General features: G+C 39.2%; 1 long non-coding RNA gene across 1 annotated transcript; it reads right to left on the reverse strand.

Moving 5' to 3' along the window:
- Positions 1-3,552: 3,552 nt before the first annotated feature.
- LOC102489941 (uncharacterized) lies at positions 3,553-25,846 on the reverse strand. Its single transcript, XR_337743.1, has 3 exons — positions 25,586-25,846; positions 4,710-4,861; positions 3,553-3,611 (listed from the first exon to the last, which is right to left on the reverse strand). It is a non-coding gene; the product is annotated as an uncharacterized LOC102489941 (long non-coding RNA).
- Between the last annotated feature and the right edge of the window lie 1,076 nt (positions 25,847-26,922).

Below are 26,922 nucleotides of genomic sequence, written 5' to 3' on the forward strand. Positions count from 1 at the left end.
GATGGTTAGAAGAGGGAAGTGTTTACAGTCATGCAAGAAAGATGCTAGGAACGTATATGACAATATTCTTCCTACCCATCCACAGCTGTCTCAGGCAGATTCACATCTACTTGCATAAAGACATAAGTACACATACAGGCACCTATGAGTCATTTGTTACTTATTTTTACTCCAAGATTATCCTTCCCAAATTCTTAACAAAAGAAATACAGAAGGGCAACTTTCTCTTGTAAAACGACATTGACACAGGGACAGGTGAATGGATTCTAGTCCCAGCTGGAATACTGAGTAGCTGGTTTGGCACAGACAAGTCACTTAATCAGCATTTTCACCCACCTGATGAAGGGTTAGGTAACCTAGCCCAAGTTGAACTCCAAGAAGTTTTCCTATCCTAATAGTCTCTTACTCTCGAATGCATGGAACACTGTTCTGAAGTCTAGCACCTAATCTTTAGTTACCTGGTCCAAGAGCCACAATTCATGTGAAAATACCCAGAGGTACAGAATGTTAGAATTGGAAGAAACTTTGGCAATCATGCAGTACCATGCCTTCAGTTTGTAGATAAAGAAACTGTGACTCAGAAGGATAAATTAATTTTATCAAAGATAGTAATTAGAGACTGGGCAAGGACCACAGCCCAAATCCTCAGAAATTTTGATGATCATTCCCACATCTGCATGTACACACACACACACACACACACACACACACACAATAAATAAATAAATAAAATATAGTGATATTTTAAAAGCTCTGTTGGATATAATTTAGATATCATAAAACTCACCCATTTTAATTACACAATTAAATGATTTGTAATAAATTTAGAGTTGTAAAGCCATCACCACAATACAATTTTAGAACCCTTTCATCGCCTCATGAAGAGACCTTGTGCCCACTTACAGTCATTCTCCATTCCTAGCACAGCAAACATTACTTCATTTTAATTAAATGCCCACAGATTTACTTTTTCAGAACATTTTATATAAATGGAATGATACGGAGTCTTTTTTCCCAGTTTTACAGGGAAAGGCCATCAGTCTTCAACAAATAATTATGATGCTGTAGAATAGTCAGAATTTCTTTATCGACTTAAGGAAATGCTTTTTTAGTTTTAGTTTTTTAAAAATTTTTATTATGAATTTTAGAGTCTGTCAAATCTTTTTGCATATTTATAGAGATGATTTGTGTATTTTGTCCTTTTTTCATAGTAATGTAGCATTACATTGGTTGAGATTTCTACCAAACCAACCTTGTATTACTGAATGAAATCCTACTTTGGTATGGTGTAATCCTTTTTGAATATTGTTGGATTCATTTTGCTAATCTTTTGTTGAATATTTTTGCATCAAGACTCATGAGGAATATTGGCCTACAGTTTCTTGTGATATCTTTGACTTTGATATTAAGATAATACCGGCCTCATGAAATTAGTTGGAAAGTGTTCTCTCTTACACATTAGAAAATTTTTAAATAATTCGTGTTTTACAGAATTAATTAGTGAAGACATTTGAGTCCAAGCTTTCTTATTTCATCTAAATTGTCTCATTTGCTAACTTAAAGCTATTCAGAATGTGTTTTTATAATCCTTTTAATTTCTGTAAGGTTAGTAAGTGATGTCTTTTCTTTCCTTACTGATTAGATTAAATTAAATTTATTTAATTGGTCAATCTAGATCAAGATTCTCATTCTTAGCAGTATTGACACTTATGCCTATTAATTTTTATTACGGAGGGGCTATCATACATTATACGTTGTTTGATAGTATCCCTGGCCTTACCACTTGGTGTTACACACACACACCACCACCACCACCACTACTACCACCACCACCAAGATATAACAATTCAAAGTTCATCCAAACATTGACAAATGTCTTTTGGTGGGGGAGAGAGGTGGGAATTACCCTGATTTAGATAAAGTTTTTATTTTTTTGAGTTTTTCAAAGAATCACCTTTTCTCTTCATTGACTATACCTAGTTTTCTGGGGGTTTTTTTGTTTATTAATATCCGCTCTAATCTGTTATTTCCTACCTTCTGCTTGCTTTGACTTTAATTCACTTTTTTTTTACATTTTCTTAAGGTAAAAACTTATGTTATTAGCTGCAGAGGCACAAGATTTTAAAACAAATTATATTTCGAACCAGTGGATGGCATAATGGCTATGTCACTGGACTCCCACACAGCCAACTACAGTTCAAATCCCAGGCCTGGTGACTTGAAACTCATGCCAGGCAAGTGTGTGTGTGTGTATGTGCCCTAGACCCAAGAAGAGAATAAAGGAGATGGCATGGCTATCCTTCCTGTGGGGGTGATTTCTCACTTTCTGTCTCTCTGTCTCTCTGGCGAGTGCATGTGCCCTATAGCAAAAATATCTCTCTCTAAAAAAAAAGTATTTTACATAATCTCGATTTTAGAAAACCTAGCTTCTTCACTAGAATAACTGTTTATATGTTAACAACCAGAGAATGGCAAGAAAAAAAAAAATCTCCAACCCTTAATCGTGTTTTCCCTAAGCAAAACACTATATTAAAGAACCCGAACCCTGGGACCAGCAGTTAGCGTAATGGCTATGTCACTGGACTCTCACGTAGTCGACTGCAATTCGAGTCCCGGACCCGGTGGCTTAAACTCACACTGGGCGTGTGTGCGTGCATTTACAAAATCCCCTGAGGAGAAGGGATTGTGGCGTGGCTATCCCTCCTGGGGGGGTGATTTCTTGCTTTCTGCCTCTCTGTCTCTGTCTGTCTGGTGAGCGCACGCACCCTATAGCAAAAACCTCTCCAAAGAAAAACAAACAAAAGAACCCTACCTGGGGTGTCCTTCTATCCTGACTTCTTACCTGTTAACTCTGTATTCCTTAAATTACACAAATCCTCAGGCTAACCTTGGAACTTCTTTCCCACTTCCTATCTATATCCTGAGTTTTGTTTCCTCTTTTCATTCATTTGTGATGACAGATTAACTAATCAGATTGCATGATAGCTGCCGATTGTGTAAGAGAGCATGATCTTTTCTAAGTGCTATAAATAATGAATGCACATATAAGTGGTCAGTAAACAGGAGTAACAAACAAATTACTGTCACAGAAGTGATGACAAAAATAATGAAGAGAATATCTTTGGGGAAAAAAAATCGAGTTTAAAACAAGGACATTTTTCAAATCATGAAAGGATAAAGAAAATATAGCCAGGCACACCAGAAAGGAAAACTGTTTAGTTAGGCTGATGGTCAACCTTCATTCCACAAGCAGGTGCTAAAGCTGGGTTGGGGTTGCTTACTGTCACAGAAGTGGTGACAAAAATAATGAAGAGAATATCTTTGGGGAAAAAAAATCGAGTTTAAAACAAGGACATTTTTCAAATCATGAAAGGATAAAGAAAATATAGCCAGGCACACCAGAAAGGAAAACTGTTTAGTTAGGCTGATGGTCAACCTTCATTCCACAAGCAGGTGCTAAAGCTGGGTTGGGGTTGCTGCCAGGAGTTAAAGGGAGCGATGACTTCAAGTCTCCTCAGTCAGCATCAGAGCTAATCCATGGAAACCAAATTCAGCCAGTGAGCACCAAGGTCAGGAGCACAGCTGACAACAGACCAGACAAAGATGAGGAGCTAGGGAAAAAATTAGTATTTAGGAGAAAGTAGAGAGGACCTTGGGTAGAGAATACTTCCAGTTAGCCTATAGGTTGCCTTTCTGAGTTCTCCAGGCATGTAGGGTATATCTATGGTCTGTGGCCTCAGAGATGACAGGCGTCAGCTGGCAGCCTGCTCTGCTTTTTGGTGACCACAGGGGCACAGGTCCTACTTCTTTGTGAGGCACATACAAGCTCGACAGGGCTTGTGCAAAAAGGAAGTTCAGTTCATTTTTTTTTTCCTTGATTCCAGCCTCTCTTCCTCTCTAAATCCATATCTTTGCCCATGACCCTTCACCAGTCCAATTCACCCTCCATGCCCCTTCACCTTATTAGTCCCTCTCCCTTCGGCCAGGCCCAGCTTCTCTCACTTATTACATTACTGAGCTCTATCCAGACCCAACTCCAGGGCTGAAGAAAATATTCTCTCCCCACCCCAAGCCCTACTTCTTACATAACATCAACTTCTCCTGCTTCAGGACAGCCTGGGTGTGGTACAGTGGTGTTTACAGTACAAGAACATACTGTAGCATTACACAGCCACACAACTGGGAAAATGCTAAAACTGGAAAACTTGTGCTGGAGCTAAAATCCTGTGGGTGCCTTTGTCCTGCACTATGAAACATGTTCATGAGCTGGAGAAGGAGGCATAAAAATAGCTGAAAGAGAGTTTTAAAAGGTGGGAGAGGAAAAGAAGAAAACCTATGAAGTGCTACTTTCACATCAAAGGAGCTTTACGTGTATTGTCTGACTTAATTTCTACAACTCTGTGAAGGAGCTCTTGTATCTTTTATTTTACAGAGGAGGAAAGTGAAGCTCACAGATATTAAGTAACTTGCCTACTATGAAAATGTGACAAAGCTGAGGTTCCAACCCAGGGTTGGATGACTCCAAAGCTTTCCGTTTTCACCACTACACTGCTTTAATACACCATTCAATGGGGAACATGATGGTTACCTTGGGGATCTCTGTGGTCAGTTTTATTTCGCCTGACAGTAGTCCCTAGAGCAGAGAATTTGGGAAGATGGCAGACTGAATGTGTCCTGACTCCCTTCGCCCCAGTCTCTAATTCACTTACTTCTCCTGAGCCAAGCATGGCCGTGGTTGCAGTTGATAACGGTAAAGATAGAGATCACTACGTGTGCAGGGCTCTTCACCCCTGAGCCAGGTAAGAATCTCAAATCAATGTTGAAAACCACAGAGCTGGCCTTCCACATCCGTAGTATACACCTTTGTGTGTTCAACCAACCACATATGGAAAACATACACAAAGAAATAATAAATAAATACAACAATAAAAATAATGCAAAATTTTAAAATACAGTATAACAACTATTTACATAACATTTACATTGTATGAGGTATTATTAGAGATCATTTAAAGTACATGAGAAGATGTGCATAGATTATTTGCAAATACCATACCATTTTATATAAAGGTCTTGAGCACCCACCGATTTTGGTATCTATGGGGTATCCTGGAACCAATGCCCTGTGAATATTGAGGAACAACTTTTTATAGATCCAGGAAGAAATCTTAGCCCATTAGGATTCATGTACAATCCCCACTAACACTATCGAGGAAAAAATAACTAGCCTTGAATAAATGTACCTAGTTTCCTGTCCCTGAGATGCTAAGAAGAACTGGAAAAGGAAAAATTTCTTCTCTCTACTTCTAATGTGGGGGAACTCAAAAAGGCTGGGAAACCTTTTGACTTATTTTTGATGCAGACACTTGCTCCACCATCAGTTCAAAGGGGCAGAGGCCACCAAGTGGTCTTACATCGCTTACAGAATAGCCCCACTTAAGGCGCACCAGCCATTAAACCTGAGCCCATGTGTGCAGGCAATCAAATCAAATAATGATTATATTTGAGGGGGTCTGGCAGTCAGTGTAGAGGAGCTGCTAGAGGAGACTGACAATAAACTGGGCTAAAAAAATTACTAAAGAGATTCAAGGGCAACACAAAAATGCCAACCAATACTAGAAAACACAACTGAAAATTAGTAAATTCAGTAAGTTAATTGACAAAAAAAAAAGATCATCACTGACATTCAAATCACACGCCAGATAAGTGAAATAAATATTTTGAAGAACTGAGCACCCACAGAAAAAGATGATGGTCATTAGGAAAAAAGTCTTAGGGAATAATTTGAAAAAATATAAGAGAGAAACGTGTACTAAAAGAACACAAAAGAAGATATAGCGGTGAATCCATCATTAAACATAATTAAACGAATCATAGAAGAAAATATTTTTGAGCTAAAGATGATCTGTGGCTGCATAGTGAAAGGGCTCATATAATTATTTGTAAAGTATATATTAAAACTATGCTTTGTGTGGTTTATGATATACATAAAAGTAAAATGTAAGACAATGACAACGTAAAGTGAGAGGAAGTAAATGAAAGTATGCTGTCAAGAAAAGTTATATATCAAGTGGTCTAATATTTTCTCATTTGTTCTTTTTTATTTTTGGTAGGTTTTTGCCATAGAGAGCTTGCATTTGCCAGAGAGAGAAAGAGAGGGAAAGCAAGACATTACCCTTCTCCCCTGGGGGGTGGCCATGCTACAGTTCTGTCTTTTCTATTCTCCTCTTGGGGTGTTAGGCACACGAGCACATGCACCCGGAGTGATTTTCAAGTTCTCAGGTCTGGGACCCACACCATGGTCCGCTATGTGGGAGTCCAGCACCTTAACCACTATATCACCTGCTGGCCCAAAGTGGTATAATATTAATTCAGGGTAGACTATAAGTTAGTGATAAATATTTTAACCTCTAAAGCAATTACTAAAAACAACTTGAGATAATTAAAATATAATTAGCCATATAAAATAGAACACAAAACAATATTCAATTAATATAAAAGAAATTTTAAAAAAAGGGAAGAAAGTGAACCAAAACCAAATAGGACAAATGAAAACAAATAGACTGTGGGTTTCAACCAAATGGACTAAATATATGAATTTTCTTTTCTTCATTCATGATAAAGTGTGTGCATACATACATAGGGGAGAGAGAGACAGGTGCACCTTGCACAGGGTCCAGTCATACCACAATCTTTCTCCAGACCATCAGATCCTGGACACTAACATGCATGCTTGGTGTGAAGAGAAAAGAAAAATCTGCAATAACTAAAGGGAAAAATACCCACAACTAGGGTTGGAGATTTTCATACTCCTGATGGGACAGTAGCCCCCAAAACAATAAAGATACAAAGATTTATTATATTTTTATCTATTGCATGTATATATAAAGATATGATATCTATATTATATATATATTTATGTATTCATAATACATTTATATTTATAATATATCATATATAACATATATTATAAATATATATTTATATTATAATATATTATAAATATGTTATAATATATATTACATATATTATATGTAATATGTGTTACATATACTTATAAACATATTTTGTATGCATCTTTCTTTTCCAAATCCTAATCTGGCTACCATGAAGGGTCTCTGATACCCTTATAGGAATTCTATAAATTCAAAACTAATAATAGTATTAGTATCTCATAAAACTACTAAGAGTATTTCATAAGAATACTAAGAAACTATATACTGAAATAAAGCATAAGCGAGTATCTTCATAAGGCAAAATGATGGTTATAAAATGAGATATGGGAAGTACTAACACTCCGTAAGAAAACAATATGTAAATTCCACTGTACCAAAACTGTAAAAATTTCTGTTCATTCAATGACACCACTAACAGAATAAACAGGCAAGTCACAAACTAGAAGACAACATTTGCAATATATACATCTGATACAAGTAGAACTCCTACAAATTAATAATGAAAAGTGATTTGTGTCTGTCACTGTGGAGATCACTGGCTTAAGTCCTTTGCAGCAGGACTTACTGCCATTTGCAGCTAATATATATATATAAAACTGATAAAGCATGATCATGAATGTGATTAGACCTCATGCCAAGGCAATAAGGTTTTATTCATATGTCAACAATGAATAGCCTAATCTTTTAAGAAAATAAGAGAAGTAACAGGGACTAAAGGCAGAAAGAAGCAGTTTGAGGTCTGAGAGACAATACGAAGTTTGAATTAAGACAGGGACAATGGAGTGGTGATAAGAGCACAGAATTAAGGGGCATTTAGCAAGCAGAATCCAAAGAGGTTCAGTCAAAAACACTGACAGTGATAGAGCAGATGTGGGAAGTGAGGGAGTAATGGACAGCACACAAGAACCCAGATTTCTGGCTCAGGTATTGGGGAGTGTGGTTGTATCCTTACCAACAAGGAAATCCAGGACGTTTTAGTGTGCTTTTCTGTCACTTACAACTGCATACCATACTGAGTAATTGGCAAAGAACAGAGGTTTATTTAGCTCACAGTTTTGAAGGTCCAAGGTCAAGAAGCCACATTTAGGAAGGGCTTTCTTACTGATGAGGCCCCTCTGCAGAGTCCTGAGCCAACACAGAGCATCACATGGTGAGACAGGGAAAAGTAGAGTATGTTTTGGTGTCTGTCTCTCTACTTATAAATCAACCACATCTAATCATGGCAGGGGGGGGGGGCTCCACCCTGATGACCCTAATCCAAATCACCTCCAAAAAATAACCCCACCCCTTAATACCAGAGTCAGATAAAGTTTCTACTAGCTTAATCCAATCTCAACCAAATTTCAGTATATGAGTTGGTAGGGGAGGGAAGATGCAGGGAAGGGGTGCATTCATACCCACAGTAGAAACTGATAATAAATTTGGCTTTGCGCTTCTTAAGCCAAAGTATTTAAGGGATTTCCAGTGGGAAACAAAATATGGCTCTGTGTTCTACCTGCAGATAGTGTGTGCCCATCAGGTCTCTCTTGCTGGCCTCAGTGAGGCACCTCTTCCATAACAATGTTGGTAGAAGCTCCATATTTCCTCCTTGGCATCACTGATGGTGCCTCTTCCTCCTCACTATGCTTGAGAAAGCTGAAATGGATGGTATCTCCCTCTCTTGCCTCTCATTTGTTATGTCTCAAGGTTCAGAGTCATCTTCATTTTCAGTTAAAAGGCCTTTTCGCAGGCTCTGATTTTGCAGATCTAATGCTTACATTCTCTTCCTCAAGAGCATGATTTTGCATCCCTTTAACATTTATTAAACTTTTATAATGTGCCAGGCTTAGTGCTAGAGATCAGATACACAAAGATGCATGGACATGACTCTTGCCTTAGGAAGATCACTGGGCATGCAGATGCACACCATTATGATGAGATCCAATTATTTGATTAATGTGGGTATGACTGAAATTCAGTGGGATTTGTGAGGGAGAAATAGGCTAGGACTGGGAAATTTTGGAAGGTGCCAGAGGGCTGGTAGCCTCTGGTCTGACACTGCAGTGTGTAGAAGAATCCTCTAGATAGAGCAAGATGGAACAGATAGGGCAGGTCTAAGCCAAAGAACTGTGTAATGACTTGAGGTAAGAGCCTGATATATTAGAAAGCAGGTGATTGCAGACAGCTTAGCATGGCAGGAGTGTGATATGCAAGGACAGGCGTATTTGAGGTGGGTCTGGGGAAAGTAAGTTGAGCCTTGCACAGTGAAAGTCAATAGGGACAGCCTTTTTCTCATTAGAGCTCCCTCCATTAGATGAGGTTCATTAAGAATATGTAGGGGAGAAACACAGCCTACCCAGCATCACCAGAGTGCTTAGGAACAGGACATTTTGCTGGCAAGTAAGGGATAGAGTAAAACAGGTTGTATAAGTCAAGGTGTAGGATTCCTGGGATAGTCCGGCAGGTGGCAACTACCACTGAGCCCAGATACCAGCTCCAGACTGGGCTGTAAACTGCCAGAAAACCTGTCTCAGAGAAGTTTCAGAATTCAGGCTGACATGAAAATCCCAAGGAGCCCAGATCCCAAGCATTAAGCCAAGGGTAGCTTCTATTTGAAATAGGGTTAATCAATTCTAGGGGTGTGGACATGACCAGAGTCCCAGGGGAAGCAGTAGTCATAAGACCCACAGGGACCATCACAACTCAAACAGACACACAGACTTTGTACCCAGGCCTTGCTCAGCAGTTACAGTGGCCACAAGATGCAACACAGGGCAAAAAGAAAGGTTGCAGCAAGAGTGATGGCCATAGCATGCAGCTCCCTATTCACATGTGAATGGCGCAGCCAAAGCACAAGTCCCTGCAAGGATATCCTGTGAGCTTCTGGATTTGCTTACTGGCTCTGAGTGGTTTTATGATCACCAACTTTGCATTTTATTCCTTTATGTTGGTAGGGCTAGGACTAAATGTTAGTAATCTTCTCAAACTATCCATAAGAGCTACTGTAGTTCATAGAACAGAAGGGGCCACATAGTGAAACAACTACTCTTTTACATATTACTAATATGGTAAAGTACTGCTGATTTATTGTAAGATACAACCAGTTGTAAGACATGTAGTTGTCATTAGTGCTGTGGCCAAGTATTTCTGGGTCTACCTCCATGTTGAGAACATAGTAGGGCTGTATTTCCTGACCACTCTGTCAGGTAGTCATAGGACTAATTATGGCTAATAAGTTGTGAGTGGAAGTGACAAACTAATTACTAACACATCTGAGACTTGCTAGTCAGTGTTTTGCTAATTTGCACAGAGTTGCCATGAGGGGCTAGCCACAGCAGTGGAAATAGAACACAGGATCCCTGGCTTGCTAAGGTTACACAGGGGAAGAAGCCCTGAGCTGGGAGTCAGCTCCAACCAGCCTCCTTTGTGCTTCCCGGTGCTTCCTCTGCATTAGAGAAGCCCTGGTTTCCAAGACTAATGAAAACTGCTATTATCCCATGAAGTTTAAGATACATAACTGGCATCAACTAACACAGGTTTTAAACAAAGAAAAGTGTTTTCAAATGAAATGATAACAAAATACAGCTTTAAGATGTAAAAGGCATGCCAGATTTGGCCAGGGAAAACGTTCGGGACTAGGAAAGTGAAATTTATATGCTACATTATTTTTCCTGTCTATCATCACTCCTTGTATTTGGTTTTCTTTTGGAGGGTTGCTATTTAGGACATTTGGGAATTCATACAGAGATCAAATGCTTTGATGGGACTAATTCAGTCAGAGGAAGCCAGGATGAGAAAGAGAGCAGGATTTATGAGTTTAACTACCAGGAATTAAAAAGGTATAAGAAGCAGAGACCCTCTTTGAACTCTCTGAGGGAGAAAAAAAAAAAGGCTGGGTAATACAGACCAAGGAACAGCTACATGTACACAAGCAATGTTTGGGAATGCTGAGCTCTAACCACATTTACCAATGTTGATTCATCACATCTATGCCCCCACTTAAAGAAAACCAGTGAGGTGCCTGTGCTTATTGTTGGATATATTGGTCATCAGAAAAGTCATCATACATTTTTAAATTTTTTTTTTGAATTTATTTACATTTTTGGAGAAGTTTTTGCTATTGGGTGCATGCACTCACCAGAAAGACAGAGAAAGGCAGAGAGACAGAAAGCGAGAAATCACCCCCCAGGAGGGATGGCCATGCTGCAATCCCTTCTCCTCCATTCTCCTCTCGGGATCTTGGGCATGTACACACACGCACCTGGCCTGAGTTTAAGCCTCTGGGTCTAGGACTTGAAGCGTGGTCCACTACATGAGAGTCCAGTGACATAGCCATTACACCAACTGCTGGTACCAGCCATCATACATTTTTGCCTAGAAAAAAATATGTCATGACTTTTCTGACAATGCAATAACTTCTAGAAATGCCCTGATTCAAATATCTTGATCATTCTATCCATCACTATACTCGTGCTTGGGAGAACATGTTTACAATTTAGTTTGGGGTTCAGAATGCACGGTTGCTATAGGAATTGGTTGGAAAAGAGGGCTCTGGGAATTCTGTAGCCCTCAGGAGAAGAAATATTACTATGAAGATAATAAATAGGGAGAAGCTTCTTCCTGGAAGAGAGGAGGCAACACATGAGACTGACCTAGGGTTAGAAAAATGGATTCTGAGTCTTATTGAGCATAAAGGCCCCCTCAAATCTCCTAGAAATAAAATGATAAAAGTATTCTTGTTAAAGTGTCATTTGGGGCATTCCAGTACAACTAAGTATATTTAACACCCAGATCTTGGGTTCTAAATATGATTTTCCATTAAAAAGAATCAGTGTTCCTTGAAGAACTGGCTGATTCCAGGAATGGAGGTAGGAAAGTACAAGGTAAACCTAGAACACTTCATTGAGCCAGAAGGTACAAATATGCTCAGAGAACATGGGGACTATAAAAAGGATAAGGAGCTAGCCTGAAGGGGCTCAGCCTGAGACACTTCAAGCTTCAAAATAAATACTAGCAGTATAGGTTGTAATTCATGAATATAATAAGAATGCATTTGTCCATGTTTATGTAAATACATAAATAAATGAGAAAGAAAAGTCTTCTTTGCAGTAGAATGGCAACCAATAGTTATAGAAGAAGTGATGATGCAAGTAAATGTAGAAGAAATAATGAAATTAGAAAAAATAATCACCATTTTGCAGCAACCATAATAGCAACTGTTTTAAGCAAGAAACACCAATTAACTAAGGTCAAAGCTTGATAAGAAACAGGATCTGCAGATAATCTGAAAGTATCTCCTCACAAGATACTTATTAATTGCAAATTTAAAAACAAATTTTAACCTTACAGGATAGATACTACTACACAGATAATACTTTACCCAGGTGTTCAGGGTTGATATAACCTGGAAGGGACAATGAACAGATGCTGCACTAAGAAAAACACTATTGTTTCTGTGATATTGCTTCCCAAGAGACATGACCTGACTCTGATCATGGGGAAGCAACATATGAACCAAGAAAGACATCATGCAAGTTAACCGGACAGTCATCTGCACACACGTCTAGATTGTGAAAAAGACTAAGGATCTTAAAGACAAAGAGACATGGCAACTAAACGCATCATGTGATTTCAGATTGAATCCTACACCAGAAAAATACATTATTTTTATTTTGCTTTAAAGCGCATTAGTGTGACAGTTGGTGACATTTGAATAGGTCTATAGGTTGGGTAATAGCTGTATGAATGTTAACTTCCTGGTTTTGATCATTGTACTGTCCTTATGTAAAAGAATGTCCTTGTTTAAGAAATATACATTGAAGGATTTAGGTATAAAGAGGCATTATATCTTCGATGTAATTTCAAATGATTTAACATGGAAGTCTAAGTTAGAAGTATATGTGAACTTTTCACAATATTTTGACAACCTTTCTGCAAACTTAAAATTATTTCAGAATAATTTTTTTTAAGATTTTGAAACAAATCATTATAAATAAATAAATATTTTCCAGGGCATTTCTATTAGGAAAAAAAAAGTTCATGGAATCCCACACAGAAAAGACTGGAGAAAGACTGGCATAGGAAGAGATTACTTCTAGTCATCCCCTGTGTGGGTCCAGAGTGGAGATTTTTGCCCAGCATGGTTCCTGTTTCCTAATGTTTCCTGGTCTAATTTCATAATGCATACGATCAGGAAATACTAGCTCTCCACCTCTACTGCACAGACACCCGCACATTCAATGCCCAGGTGGTAAACCTGCACCCATCTCTGAGCACCCCCTGAGGACAAGAAGCCCAACAACTGCCTCTAATCAAAGACTGAGTATTTGCCCGGTATGTCCCTTCTATGGCATGGTCTTTTCCGCACCTCTAAGAACTTAACCAAGACTTACAAAGTTTTAATTAGGTCAATGCATGATCTCTTTTGTTATTCATAATCTGTTTCTATTCATGTTCAATCGTAATCTTGGGGGAAAGAATTGTAAATTGAGAGAAACTACATGCTCTAATGGGAAAAACACTGACCTGGAAGTCTTACTTCTACCACCAACTAGCTGTGTGAGCTTGGATAACTCACTTCTACAGTTTTCAACCATAAAATCAGAAATCAGAACCAAATGTTTTGAATAATAGTCTCTTCTGTCACTTAAAAACATTGATGATTATTTAAAGATAAGTTCTCTCTAATTATAGGTAGGCTGAATAATGATGAGAAAAAGCTTTTTATTCTGAAGTAGAAATGAGATTTTGCACTCAGTTCTCAAGGTTGACCTTGGTTTGAATTCATAGCATTGACATTGCTTAACTCAAGAGAAGGATTACAGCTAATAGGCAGCATTCCCACACCCAAGTTCTATTTTATAACAACCCCTGGCAGCTTGGCTATGTTTAGCTTAAACTATTTTTGGATGCACAACAGTTAAGCACCTCTTTCAGTGAAAAATTACAGGAGGGGGAAAAAAAATGCAAAGTAAAAAAAGTTCCAAATGCCCCTAACTCTTCTGCACCCTTGTCCCCTACACAATTCATCTGAGATTTCTCTGCTATGGCTGCAACAGTGTGCATGGATCTGAGCTATCCCTGTGTCTGCTATGCTCAGGTATCTATTTACTTCAGTCCTGGCTCAGAGTCAGCAGCTTCAAGTTGGCAAGGACTTAAGAGAAAGAGATTGGCTGTGCCCAATTTGCATGATAGTAGGCCTGGGGCATACATATGTTATAATCCTTCTCCAGGTTCTGCCTTCCCATTGGGCTGTTCAGCTGTGCTGGTCTTTGGCTCTTTCTTCCTAAGTCCCTGACTTCTAGAACATCAACTTCTTTCAGTGACTATTAAGCACAACTGCATGCATTTTAAAATATTTTGCTCAAATCTGATTATTCCTTTTCTCAAAAGAAAAGAAAAAAGATTAGAGGGGAAAGTTGTGCTCCATTTTCCCTGTGGGGCCAGACAATGGAACACAAAGGGAGTCTTATATCCTGAAGGAATTTTAGGAATCCGGAAGATGGGCACAGACTGCCTAAGCTGAGAGCTTTTTATAACAGAAAAAATAAGAGCAATGAGAGTGGACTATGTCCACTTGGTGGTACAAGCAAGATAGATTCTAGGGGCCCTGTAAATTCATGAAGTTTCTGTAACCAAAAAAAATGGGAGAACATATTCTAATTCCTCCAACATCAGCATTGTAAAATTACAAAAATATAAAAAATCTCAAACACACAAAAAGTAACAAGGTCAGTATAATGAATACTCATAACATTTTGCCTTATTTACTTTATTGTGTTTTTATACGTATTTCCATATTTGCTCTAACCTATACTTATGTGTTTGTGCACTTGTGCATTGTGCCCAAGTGTATTGCTGAAACATCTGAAAGAAATGTGCAGACATTAGGACATTTCATTTCTAAATACTTAAGCTTTTATTTTAAAATTTTTTAAAGAATTATTTTACTTTATTTATTTTAATTTGACCAGAGAGGGACAGAGTGAGAGCGGGGATTAGGGAGTGAGAAAGCAAGCCGCCAGATCCGAGACTTGAACCATAGTTGGCCATGTGGGAATTTAATGCCCTTAACCACCATGCCACCTGCTGGCCCCTAAATACTTAAGCTTTTATTTTTTAAGAAAGAATTATTTTGTGACTTGACAGAAATAACATTGTTACTCTTAAAATTAACAATAATTTGGCCAAGCCTCTGTGGCACAGTTGGTTAAAAAAAAAGGGGAAAATGTGGAAGCCACATGCTGACCATATTTTTAGTCCCCACTAGTCAGCCCCAAAACACACCAGTTTTGTGTGTCCATGCCTAGGGTATTGGGAGGCTGAAGGGCTGGAAGGAGATCACAGCATGACTGACCTGTGAAGAATTCTTTCTTTAATGTGCACACATGTGTGCACAATCTCTAGTGTGAATTCTTAAAAATTAACAATAACAACATAATATCATATAACATGTTGATTTCTACTCAATTGCCCGGCCATAATACAAATTGTGTGTGTGTGTGTGTGTGTGTGTGTGTGTGTGTGTTTAAATTATTTTTATTAATTTAACCAGAGAGGGAGAGAGAGATAAATAGGGAAAGCAAGAAAGCAAGCTGCCAGGTCCCGGACTTGAACCATTGTCAGCCATGTGGGAGCCCGGTGCCCTTAACCATCACATCACCTGCCGGCTCTGTGTGTGTGTGTTTTAAGGTTTTTGTCATGTGTGCTCGCATAAGAGGGAGACAGAGAGGGACAGTGAGAGGGAAAGTGAGAAATCATTTCTCAGGGGGGATGGCCATGCCACAATCCTGTCACTTCCATTCTCCTTTCAGGATTTTGGGCACACACACACACACACACACACACACACACACACACACAGCATGAGTTTCAAGCTCTCAGGTCCAGGATTGGAACCATGGTCAACAACGTTGGGAGTCCAGGGTCTTAGCCACCATGCCACCTGCTGGCACCCTGCAAATGTGTTTTATAGTTGGTATTTCAAAATAAGATTCAATCAGAGCAAGCATATTATTTGATTATAGCATTTATCTATTTTCTGTTAGTGTCATTTAGCTTATCTATTTTCCCATGTTTTTATTTACATTGGGGGTCTGATCTATAGGCTTGATCAGATTCAGGTTCAAGATTTTTGGTAAGAACTCTACATGGGTAACACTATAGCTCATATTGCAACATACTAGGAGGCACATAATGTCTGGTTGTACTTTTAGGAACACTGATTTGATCACCTGTTGAAGTACATTGAGTTCTATAATGCCACATACACACCTATCGAAGCCACTGGACTGTAAAAAAAATTGTACTGTGCAAGGGATTTCAAAAAATCCATAGAAAATTCCAAAAAAATTACACATGAATTTCACATTTTTTGTGCCAAAATAAATTCATACTTTAATTCCATTTTTCCATAAACATTTTGAAGTCCCTTTATGTAAACTACAAGGCCAATGTGGAAAGTGGGTTTAGGAATAATACAACATTTAAATGGCTATGTCGCTGGACTCCCACGTAGTCGATCGTGGTTCGAGTCCCGGACCCGGTGGCTTAAACTCACACCGGGTGCATGTGTGTGTGTGGCCAAGATCCCGAGAAGAGAGTGGAGGAGAAGGGATTGCAGCATGGCCATCTCCCCTGGGGGGTGATTTCTCGCTTTCTATCTCTCTGTCTTTGTCTTTCTAGGGAGCGCACACGCCCTATAGCAAAAACCTCTCAGGAACCAGCAGTTAGCGTAATGGCTATGTCGCTGGACTCCCACGTAGTCGACCGCGGTTCGTGTCCCGGACCCGGTGGCTTAAAACTCACGCCGGGTGCGTGTGCGTGCGTGCCCAAGATCCCGAGAGGAGAATGGAGGAGAAGGGATTGCAGTGTGACCATCCCCCCTGGGGGGTGATTTCTCACTTTCTGTCTTTATGTCTCTCTCTGTCTGTCTGGCGAGCGCACGCGCCCTACAGTGAAAATCTCTCCAAAAAAAAAAAAAGGGAACCAGCAGTTAGTGTAAAAAAATAATACAACATTTAAAAATTCTGTCAGTGATATGTTCAAAAAAAAATATATATGAGTACCTATTTAAAACAGTAGTGCATTTTACATATATGAAATGATTAAGAAATACATAAGTAAGCTTAATAAATAAATACTGCAACTACTACACTTTACCTTGAGAAAGACCTGAAGTTTGCTTGAGGAAGTGGGCATCTAAAGAACTGCAACTTTTGGGTATTGTGAAGTGATGGAAGGCGGGTCATTCAGGTGGATGCGGTTTGCACACAGTGAAACGGGGTAACTAGCTGATGTCTGTGTTGTGAGCATGTGTACCTTTTGTGTGTTCCTTCATAGCTTGGTTCAGCTGGGTGCACTTAACCAGTGTCTGTTGTATACAAACCACGCAAAAGCATATGTGAAAATGTTCAAAGTATTCCACAGTGTATTAATCATGTTAGAAATCATTTACATTTAAAAACAAATATCCAATTAGAACTGACAGACTTGGTAGTTTACATTTTCTCTCATTTTTTTCCTTTCATCTTTGCTTTGTTTCTGCTCTGAAATTTATCCATTTTGTTGATGTTGTCAAAGGATGAACTGTTAGTTTCATTGAATGCTGCTTCTTTTGTTCTCTGGGTTCGTTTATTGTGCTCTTATCTTCACTACTTCCTTCTTTTTAATTGCTTTGGTTTTAATTTGTTCTTCTTTTCCTAGCTTTCTAAGGTAGAGGCTTAGATTACCGTTAGTAGATTTTTGTTTTGTTGTGTTTTTAGAGGTACATATTTGTCACCGAATACTGCAGTAGCTGCATTTCATGAATCCTGATGGGTTATGTTTTCAGCAGCATTGAGTTCTAAATATTTTCTAAGATTTCCACATTTATAAAAATGTAGTAGACATTTTCTGTTAAATATAGCTAAAATTCTTTGACATTATATACAAAGGAAATAGAAGACTCTAAAAGGTGGAAAGCAAAAGGCAGGCAGGCTGGAGACCTTGAGGGATGACATTATAGCACAAAGATATCCGTGATGTCAACAGAGGATTAATGAGGATCCTGAATTCCCACCCAGCAGTAAGTAGGAGGCATCTGCCCTCCCCCCCTACCCCCCCCCAGTGCCAGTGAAAGCCAACTAGGAAAGCTGGGCTTCCATTCCCACATGCCAGCAGCAAGACAAGCTCCCTTTTCTCCATTAGAGCAGAGTTTGAGGAAGTTTGCTAAATAAAATAGATTTACATAAGATACAGAATCTCATAACATAATACTCAAAATGTTCAGTTTCAACTGAAAATCACTTGTCATACCAAGAATCAGAAAGAGCTCAACTTGAATGAGAAAAAGACAATGAATACATACCAACAGCAAATAACACAAATATTAGACTGACCTGACAAGGATTTTAATGCAGCAACAATAAAAATGCTTTAATAAGAAATTAAGAGCACTCTTGAGGCAAATGAAAAAATACAAATTCTGGGACCAGCAATTAGCATAATGGCTATGTCACTGGACCCATATAGTCGACTGTGGTTCGAGTCCCAGACCCGGACCCGACGGCTTAAACTCACACTGGGTGTGTGTGCGTGTGTGCCTAAGATCCCGAGAGGAGAATGGAGGAGAAGGGATTGTGGCATGGCCAATCCCCCTGTGGGATGATTTCTCGCTTTCTGTCTCTCTGTCTCTTTCTGATTTTCGGGCGAGCACATGTACTCTATAGCAAAAACCTCTCCAAAGAAATAATAATAATAATACAAATTTTCTTTAAAAGAGAGAGAGAGTAGAAGAAACAGAAGGCCTCAACAAAGAAATATGAGGGTACTTCAAAAAGTTCTTTGAAAATGAAAATAAAAGTTCAAGTTTATTTTGGTATAAAAAGTCTTGAAATTGATAGTTTTCTGAAATTTGTATTTTCTAAGAACTTTGTGAAAGTCTCTCACACAAGCTATAAGAATCAAATAAATATTTTAGAACCAAGCTACAATAATTGAAATAAAATTGTAAATGAATGGGCTTAATAACAGAATGTAGAGTACACAGAATTAACAAGTGAACTTGAAAACAGAGTAATAAAAGTATCCAGTCTGAACAAATAGATTGAAAAAAGTAAGCAGAGGTTTGGGGGTTTACAACAGTATGACAAAAGATGTCACTGGAGTTTCAGACAAAGAGAAGAAAGATGGTAGGGCTGAAAAAGTATTCAAAGAAATAATGCCTGAAAACTCTCCAAATTTTGCAGAAGTAATAAACCTACACATTTGAGAGACTGAATAACTAGATAAATGCAAATAATTAAATGTCAACACATCATAGTCACACTTCTATAAAGTGAAGACAAAGAAAAGTTCTTGAAAGAAGAGGGAGAGAAACAACACCTTACCAACAGGAGGAAAGCAATTCTAATGACAGTGAATTTCTCATCAAAACCATGGAAGTAGGAAAGAAATAATACAATTTTTACCTAGTGGGATAAGAAGTTGTTGTCAGCGAAGAATTCCATATCCAGTAAAAACTACCTTTCAGGAATGAAGGAGAAATCAAGACACTCGGCTAAGGGAAAATCAAGAGAATTTGTTATCAGATCTACCCTAAAGAATGGCTAAAATAAGTTCTTTAAACAGAAAGGAATGATAGAAGAGGAATCTTGGGGCTCAGGAAAGAAGAACAATGAATGGAGTCAAAATAAAGTCTGAAGTAAAGAAAACTATACTTTTCCTCTGATTTTTTCTAAATTATGTTGGACATTTGAAGCAAAAATTGTAATACTCTGACTTGGTTCTCAATGTACGTAAGGGATTTATTTTTATTTTATTTTATTTATTTATTTGTTTGTTTATTTATTTATTTATTTTTACCAGAAAGCATGTGCAGTTGCCAGAGAGCGACAAGAAGACAGAGAAAGAGAAAGCACCCTCTAATGGGGAGTGGTTATGCCACAAACCCTTCTCCTTCATTTCTCCATCCTGTTGAGATTTGCGGCATGCACACACATGTGCCTAACATATTTTATCTTTTTTATTTGGGAGGGGGGAGGGGGTGCCATAAGGTACGTGAGCTTGCCAGAGAAAGACATAGAGAGGGAATGTGAAAAATCACACCGTGTTCATGAAAATATCTTACACAAAACATGATTTTTTTGTTTATTTTGTAGTGGCAGTTTTACTACCTTGCTTTTGTCTCTGATAGCTCTCATCATTCTAGCAGCTCAGTGGACTCACTAGATGATGAACTGACTCAACAGAGTTTTTCAAATGAGTGAGGATCTCTTGCTTATAATGATTCTCTTATAGCAATTCCTGCAGTATTTGGGCCCTTCTCTGTCTTGGAATACTTTTCCTTGGGTTTGCCATTCTTTGTCCTTAAGGGGAAGCTTCAGAAACTGGAGTTCACTGTGGACTTGAAAAAATGGAATCCAGGAAATCCCACCTTCTCTGTGGACCTAGACATTAGGCTCCTGCACTCCAGATGAAAGAAATTCTGAAGTCCCTGCAAGGTAGCCAAGCCAAACAGCAGGTTAGGCCCCAGCAGGCCCGTTATCCATGCTTGTCATTTCCTTGCTCAGGTCCCAGAGGGATCAGAAGCTGGGGAAAGATGATGTCTGAAGTTTCTAGGTCATCCAACCACCCACAAATCTCTCTGCACAAGTATCATAGAATCTTGTAGAAGCTTAGATGTTACAGACTTGCAAACCTCAGAGGAACCTTAATCACCATAATTAAATCATTTAAATCTAATTACTTTTAAGGCAATTTAGCATAGTAGGGTAATTGTAAAGCACTAAAAACCAGCTGTGGACCAAAACAATTCCACCCTAGCACATGCTAAAATAACTACAGCATGATAAAACGTTCTTGTCATTTTGGAATCAGAATAACTTCTCAACAAATTTATAACTACCTAGAAATAAGAGTGAAGGTTACTGGCCAACAGAGGTCCCACTTGGGGATTCTCCAAAGCCCATCCACAGGGACACCTTATCTCCAAGTTACTCAGAACTTTGGTTTTCAGTAGGACATCTCTGCCTACTCAAAGCACTCAGCCCAGAGGCAGAAATAAATTTTGGTCTCCTTACATTGGTTAGACTTTTTAATCAAGGTAACTATATACCTATTAATCAATATATCATCTAATTATCTTCTCCCCCCTTTGTCCTTTTTTTTCCATCCCCCCCAGAGGGGATGGTCATGCCACAATCCCTTCTCTAGTCCCCTCTTGGGATTTGGGGCATGTACACACATGCACCTTGCATGAGTTTTAAGCCACCAGGTCTGGGATGTGAATCATGGTCAACTACATGGGAGTCAAGTGATGTAACCATTATGCCATCTGCTGGTTCCATCGCCCCTTTCTTTCATTATTCCTTCACACCACAGAACTCCCATAGTGTTTAGATAAGCCTCTTATCCTTGCAGATACAGAAACCTAGCAGGTGTCTGCAGATGTTCTGGCCTCTGCATCCAAAGCAGCATGAAAAAGAAGCTGAATCCACACAATTCCCTGTATTTGTAACATTCTTAATTCCAACAGAGTACATAAAAAGTCCTAGTAAAGCTTGAAACTTTTAGAGTGAGAGGAAGACATTTCACGTGCTCTCTATTTTTATGCCAGAACTCCTAAAGCATTTTAAATTACACAAGAGAGAAAGGGAAAGGGAGACAATAACTGAACCCTTTATTCAGCACACATGTGAATAGAACTTTACAACACATTAGGTAATTTAATTACAGTTCATCTTATTATTCAAAACATGTTAGAACTACAATTAATGCCAGAAAGCCAGAAATACTCTTGATAGAAGAGAGGAGTCATTTGGTGTACCCTCTATGGTAAATTGATGCATAGCTCATGGTTTACAAAGGGAAGTATTCCTAAGCCCAATCCTAGTGAAAAGGGGCATTTTAAAAGTCTTCTCAGAATTCTTATAGGAGCTCTTATAGAATCTTAAAGGAATTCTTACAGTCATTAGAAAGTGCTTGAAAACCAACAAAGTCAAAGACAATCATTCCATCTTGATTCCATTGGCAACTCATAAGTATAAATCATGCCTCTGCCACATTACTAAGCCCCAAAATGTTGCAGAATGAAAACAAAACTTGACCCTCAAGTAGTATCTTATGAAAAAAAGGACTTGGGACCAGCAGTTGGCATAATGGCTATATTGCTGGACTTCCATGTAGTAGACCATGATTCGAGTCCTGGACCTAGTGGCTTAAACTCAGCCAAGCACGTGTAGGTTCATGTCCAGGATTCCGAACGGAGAAGAAGGGATTGCGTCGTGGCCATCCCTGTAGGGAGTGATTTCTTGCTTTCTGTTTCTCTGTCCCTTAAATAAGGACTTTGGCCATTAGCTCCCAGCGGTCACAGAGCACCTGGGTTGAAAAAATTGCTCCAGCAGCACAGACCAGAGCTCATGTGGAGGGTGGTTAAGATCTCACAGAGGACTTGCTGAGCTAAGCACTGAGGACAGGAGGGAGTTTTCCAAGGAGGTGAAAAAGAGTGTCCCAGTCAACAGCACAGAGAAAAGCAGAAGCTTGAATTTACATTTCACTACAGGAATCTCAGATGGGTTCAGTGTCAACAGAATATCCGGTTGAAAAGTTAGGGTGGAAAAGATGGAAAAGTAATGGTGAAAGACCTTCAAGTTGAGGCTTTATTCTGCAGGCAATGCAGGTAACATTTTTGAGGAGGAGAGCAATGTGATCAAATCTATGATTTAAAAAAATCGCTGTGGGTAAAAACAAGTAGATAGATAGATAGATAGATAGATAGATAGATAGATAGTAGGACTGGGTAGGACAGAGGGGACAGGCAGGGACTGACTGCAAGTAGGAGGCTCCTGTGGAACTGGGGGAGAAATGGTGGAGAGGGACAGAGCACTGCCCAGCAGAGAAGGTGAGAAGACTCAGGAAACAAAGAAAAGGTGGGTTTTACATTATGAATTACTCTGCGAACATTCTTTCCAAATTATTGTATATAATTTTTAATTATAAAAGCTGTAAGTTCTTTTTAATAAGAGATGTGACTAGATTTTGTGCCTTGTTCCAACTAGCTCTGTTCCCAAGCCTGTGGAGGCTAGCCAGTTAAGACTTTGCCGGCACCACCCGGTGGCAGCTCCCTGAGTGACAGCACATGACCCACAGGTATATCATCAGCCTGACCAAAGGGTTTTGCCAGCCTATTTTGAAATAATGGCAAATGCCACACAGATATTATTGCACTTCCTCAGATGGCTTAGAAAATGTCCCTCTTGGACTATAGGAATAAATGTTAAAATGTTGACGCTTCAGTGAACAAAATGAAATGCAGCCATTCCGGATGAAAGAGCTGAGGCCACTATTGGTATGGGCTAGACCAGGCGCTTGTGGCACATTCCACAGATGATCCGAACCTGACTAATAGAGGCTGCCAATCACTGAGCAGGGAAGGAATCCTCCATTCTGCAGTCCTGCTTTTGAAAATCAGAGATTCTCACTGTTAGCAGCATAAACAACAGTTGTTTTGGGAATCAGGCTTGGGTATAGAGTTACAATCAAGTTTAAGATGGACAGTTAGTTTGGCCTCTATTTAAACTGCATCCACAGAGAAGAAAGGGAAAAAAAATTAGACTGTGAATTAGACAACCCTCTTTATTCCGCATGATTCCTATAATCCATCCATCAAAATCTGGCAACTCTATCTTTAGACTCTGAAATACAACTTTATTTGACCACCATACACCACCTCACTCCTGCCACTATGGCCCAACCATCAGCCCTCCTGCCCAGACCCTTCAATCACCTGGCTGATCCCTCTGACTCTCTGCTTCCACTACTGACCACTTCCTACCCCAATCAGTGAACTTTTTCTTTTTTCCCTCTTCTTCCTGTTCTTCCTCTTCCTCCTCTTCCCCTTCTTCCTCTTTTTCTTTTTTTTTTTTTTTGTTTGATTTTATTTTTTGTTATAGAGTGCATGAGCTCACTGGAGAGTGACAAGGGAGAGAGAAAGAGAGAAAGGGAAAGTGAGAAAACACTTCCAGGGGAGATGGCCATGCTGTAATCCCTTCTCCTCCATTCTCCTCTCAGAATTTTGGCCATGCACACACACATACTGGTCATGTTTTTTTAATCTACTCGGCTTGGGAATTGAACCGCACACTCAGCTATATGGGATCTAGGCATCTTTACCACCACACCACTGGCTGGCCCTGTGACTTTGTTTTTAAAAAAATAATCTGATCAAGTCCCTTACCTCCTCAAAGTCCTCTATCAGCTTCCCATCACACATTTCTTTTGAGAATCTCATCACCTACCAGACCTACCAAGCCTCTCTTATCCACTCCTGCTATTTCGAAGCTGTCATCTCCCCACCCTCTTTACTATCCTGCTCCAGTTCCTTTGGCCTCTTTGCCATCTCTTCCATATGCCAAGCCTTCTCTTACTTTGGGGTCTTCACACTTGGTGCATCTTCTGTCTAGAAGTTGTTTTCCTCCTATGGCACAAACCTAAAATAGCACTCTTTCACCCTTTCCCCCCACCCAACTCTTTACTATGCCATATTTTTCTCCATAGGATTTTTCTGATATTTTATTATACATTTGTTTATTTATTTGCTTGTCTCCTTCCCTGCAGTGTAAGTGCCATCAAGTCAATGATTTAATCTGCTTAATATAATATTTATCTGTTTAATGTTGCTGAGCACATAGGGGACTCTCAAATATGTATTAAATACATAAAAAGCTGACTAAATAAATAAATAAAATGCTATCTTATTTCTTAATCCAGGCTCATTCCCCCTCCAGTCCTGAAATAACACCTTTGCCCTCATAACCTCCTAGGCCAACCTTGCTGAAGTGATTTCCCACAAGGTGAGGAAATGGAATAGGCTTTCAAGCAGGCAAAAAAGTTAGCATATTTTCAAGATACCAGCCCATGCTCTTGAGACCATTTCAGCTATTCTCAAGAACTCAACAACTACACTCACTCTGCCTCAGGAAGGGAATTTAAAGTGTGCATTATTTTAGCAATAAACTTCAAAAAATCAAAAGAAGGTATACCGTTAACTCTAAATGACCTCAATATATTCCATGGATGCATTATACAAACACAATCTAGCTTTAAATAACTAATGTGTTGTTTCTTTTATTTTTATTAAGAAATTCAAAATTAGTACTTCTTCGGGGGAAAATTCTAAAAGTAGGCTTAATAATGCTGTAGAAATCAATCTACCTCCAACACATTCTAGCCAAAGGCCAGGGTGCCCTCTACTGGCCATGATAGCTAACAAAAGTAAATCACGGAGCTTAAAAGAGAGCGAGCGAGCAGCTTAATATTCAAATCCATCAATGGAATTATTTACAAATATTTCAGTTCTTCTGAAGAAAATGGGCTGTGGTTTATGATAGGGAAGAAGACTCAGTCTCTGTTTCCAAAGAGGCTTAAGATTAGTGTGAGGAATATGAATTTGGAAATTACATGATGCAATCTAGAGTCCAGAACAGACATTTAATCCAACATATAGGGGTACCTGAGCGATGGCTTAAAAAGCGAGTAGGAGTTCACCAGCAAAATGAAGTGTGTATGGGGAGTTACATTCCAAGTGATGGATCCACAGATAGAGAGGCCTGGAAATGAGAGAACATTTAGGAGTTGAAAGTTGTAACAATTACTTTTGGTTGCCTACTCACCAACCATTCCTTGACCTGTATTCTCTTCTGGTCTTCTTTCATTATAGTGGCTAAAAGTGCCAGGTAATGGTTTCCCTAGCTGCTTTGATGGTTAGAGATGTCCATGTGATCTGATCATGGTCAATGAGATGTAAGGATACATTTGCTGGAGGAATGCTAAGATATTTCTTTGATGATAAAAGAGGAGACACCCATGAAGAGAGCCCACCACTTTCAGTCTGCTTGTAAAACAGCCATGTAAAGATGTAACCATGTTGTGGCCTCTGGTGACTGTAAATGGAGGCATCACTAGCACTGTGAGCATGGCAGTCCTTGATGACATCACAAAGCTTACCACTCCTGGGACCACCCACCTCTGGACTTCTTGTTATGGAGAAAAAGTAAGCCTCTAGTTTAAGTCACTTAGTTTTATATTCTGTTATCTATAGCCAAAGCATCGTCATTGATATGCTCACTTTTTGTTTGTTTGTTTGTTTTTGTCATAGGGCATGTGCACTCACCAGAGAGACAGAGAGTGACAAAGAAAGGGAAAGGAAGAAATCACTCCCTTTCCTCCTCCCCATAAGGGGGTGTTCATGCTGAATCCTCTCTCCTGCATCCTCTTCCTCAGATTTTGGGTAGGCACACACATGCGCCAGTGTGATTTTCAAGCCACCAGGTCCAGAACTCAAACCACGGTCTGCCATGTGGGAGAGTCCAATGCCTTAACCACTACACCACTTGCTGACCTCAATAAGCTCACTTCCTGTCACATAGGACCCAGGGGGAAATGTTAAGAAAAACTGTAACACATTGAAGTTTGCAATCCAGAAAGATCAAGTTAAAGAGGAGAGAATGAATTTAAAGAGAACAAGAGGCACAGAGACCAATTAGGATATTTATAATGGTACAGATGGGGCTGAGCAGAAGAAGGCAGAGATTAGGGAGGGTCTGACCTATGAACTGCTAAAAAAGAAACAGAAGGTAAATGTATATATAAAAATCAGAAAGTAAAATGGCCAGGATTGAATTATTCATGAAGGGAGCTAGCAGATGAGGTGAGAAGTCAAGAATGAACCCAAAGTCTGGAAGTTGGCTAATGAATAGCTGAATGGGTCACTTCTTAATATACGAAATTTAGAAGAAGCAGATCAAAGAATAGATGGAAATGATGAGTCTGTTTACACATTGGGTTTGAGAAGTCAAGTTGAGAGGTCCATTGGGCAATTTAATTATTTATCTGGATCTCAGAAAATTGGGACTTAAAAAGATTTTCCACATATCAGAATGTACACACAATTGGAACTGAAGTCTAGGAAGCAGCTCTGGTCACTCTTTCTGGAGCATACATATAGAGG

Source organism: Tupaia chinensis, unplaced genomic scaffold, assembly GCF_000334495.1.
Source record: "Tupaia chinensis unplaced genomic scaffold, TupChi_1.0 Scaffold149424_1, whole genome shotgun sequence".
In the NCBI taxonomy this organism is placed as follows: Eukaryota; Metazoa; Chordata; class Mammalia; order Scandentia; family Tupaiidae; genus Tupaia; species Tupaia belangeri.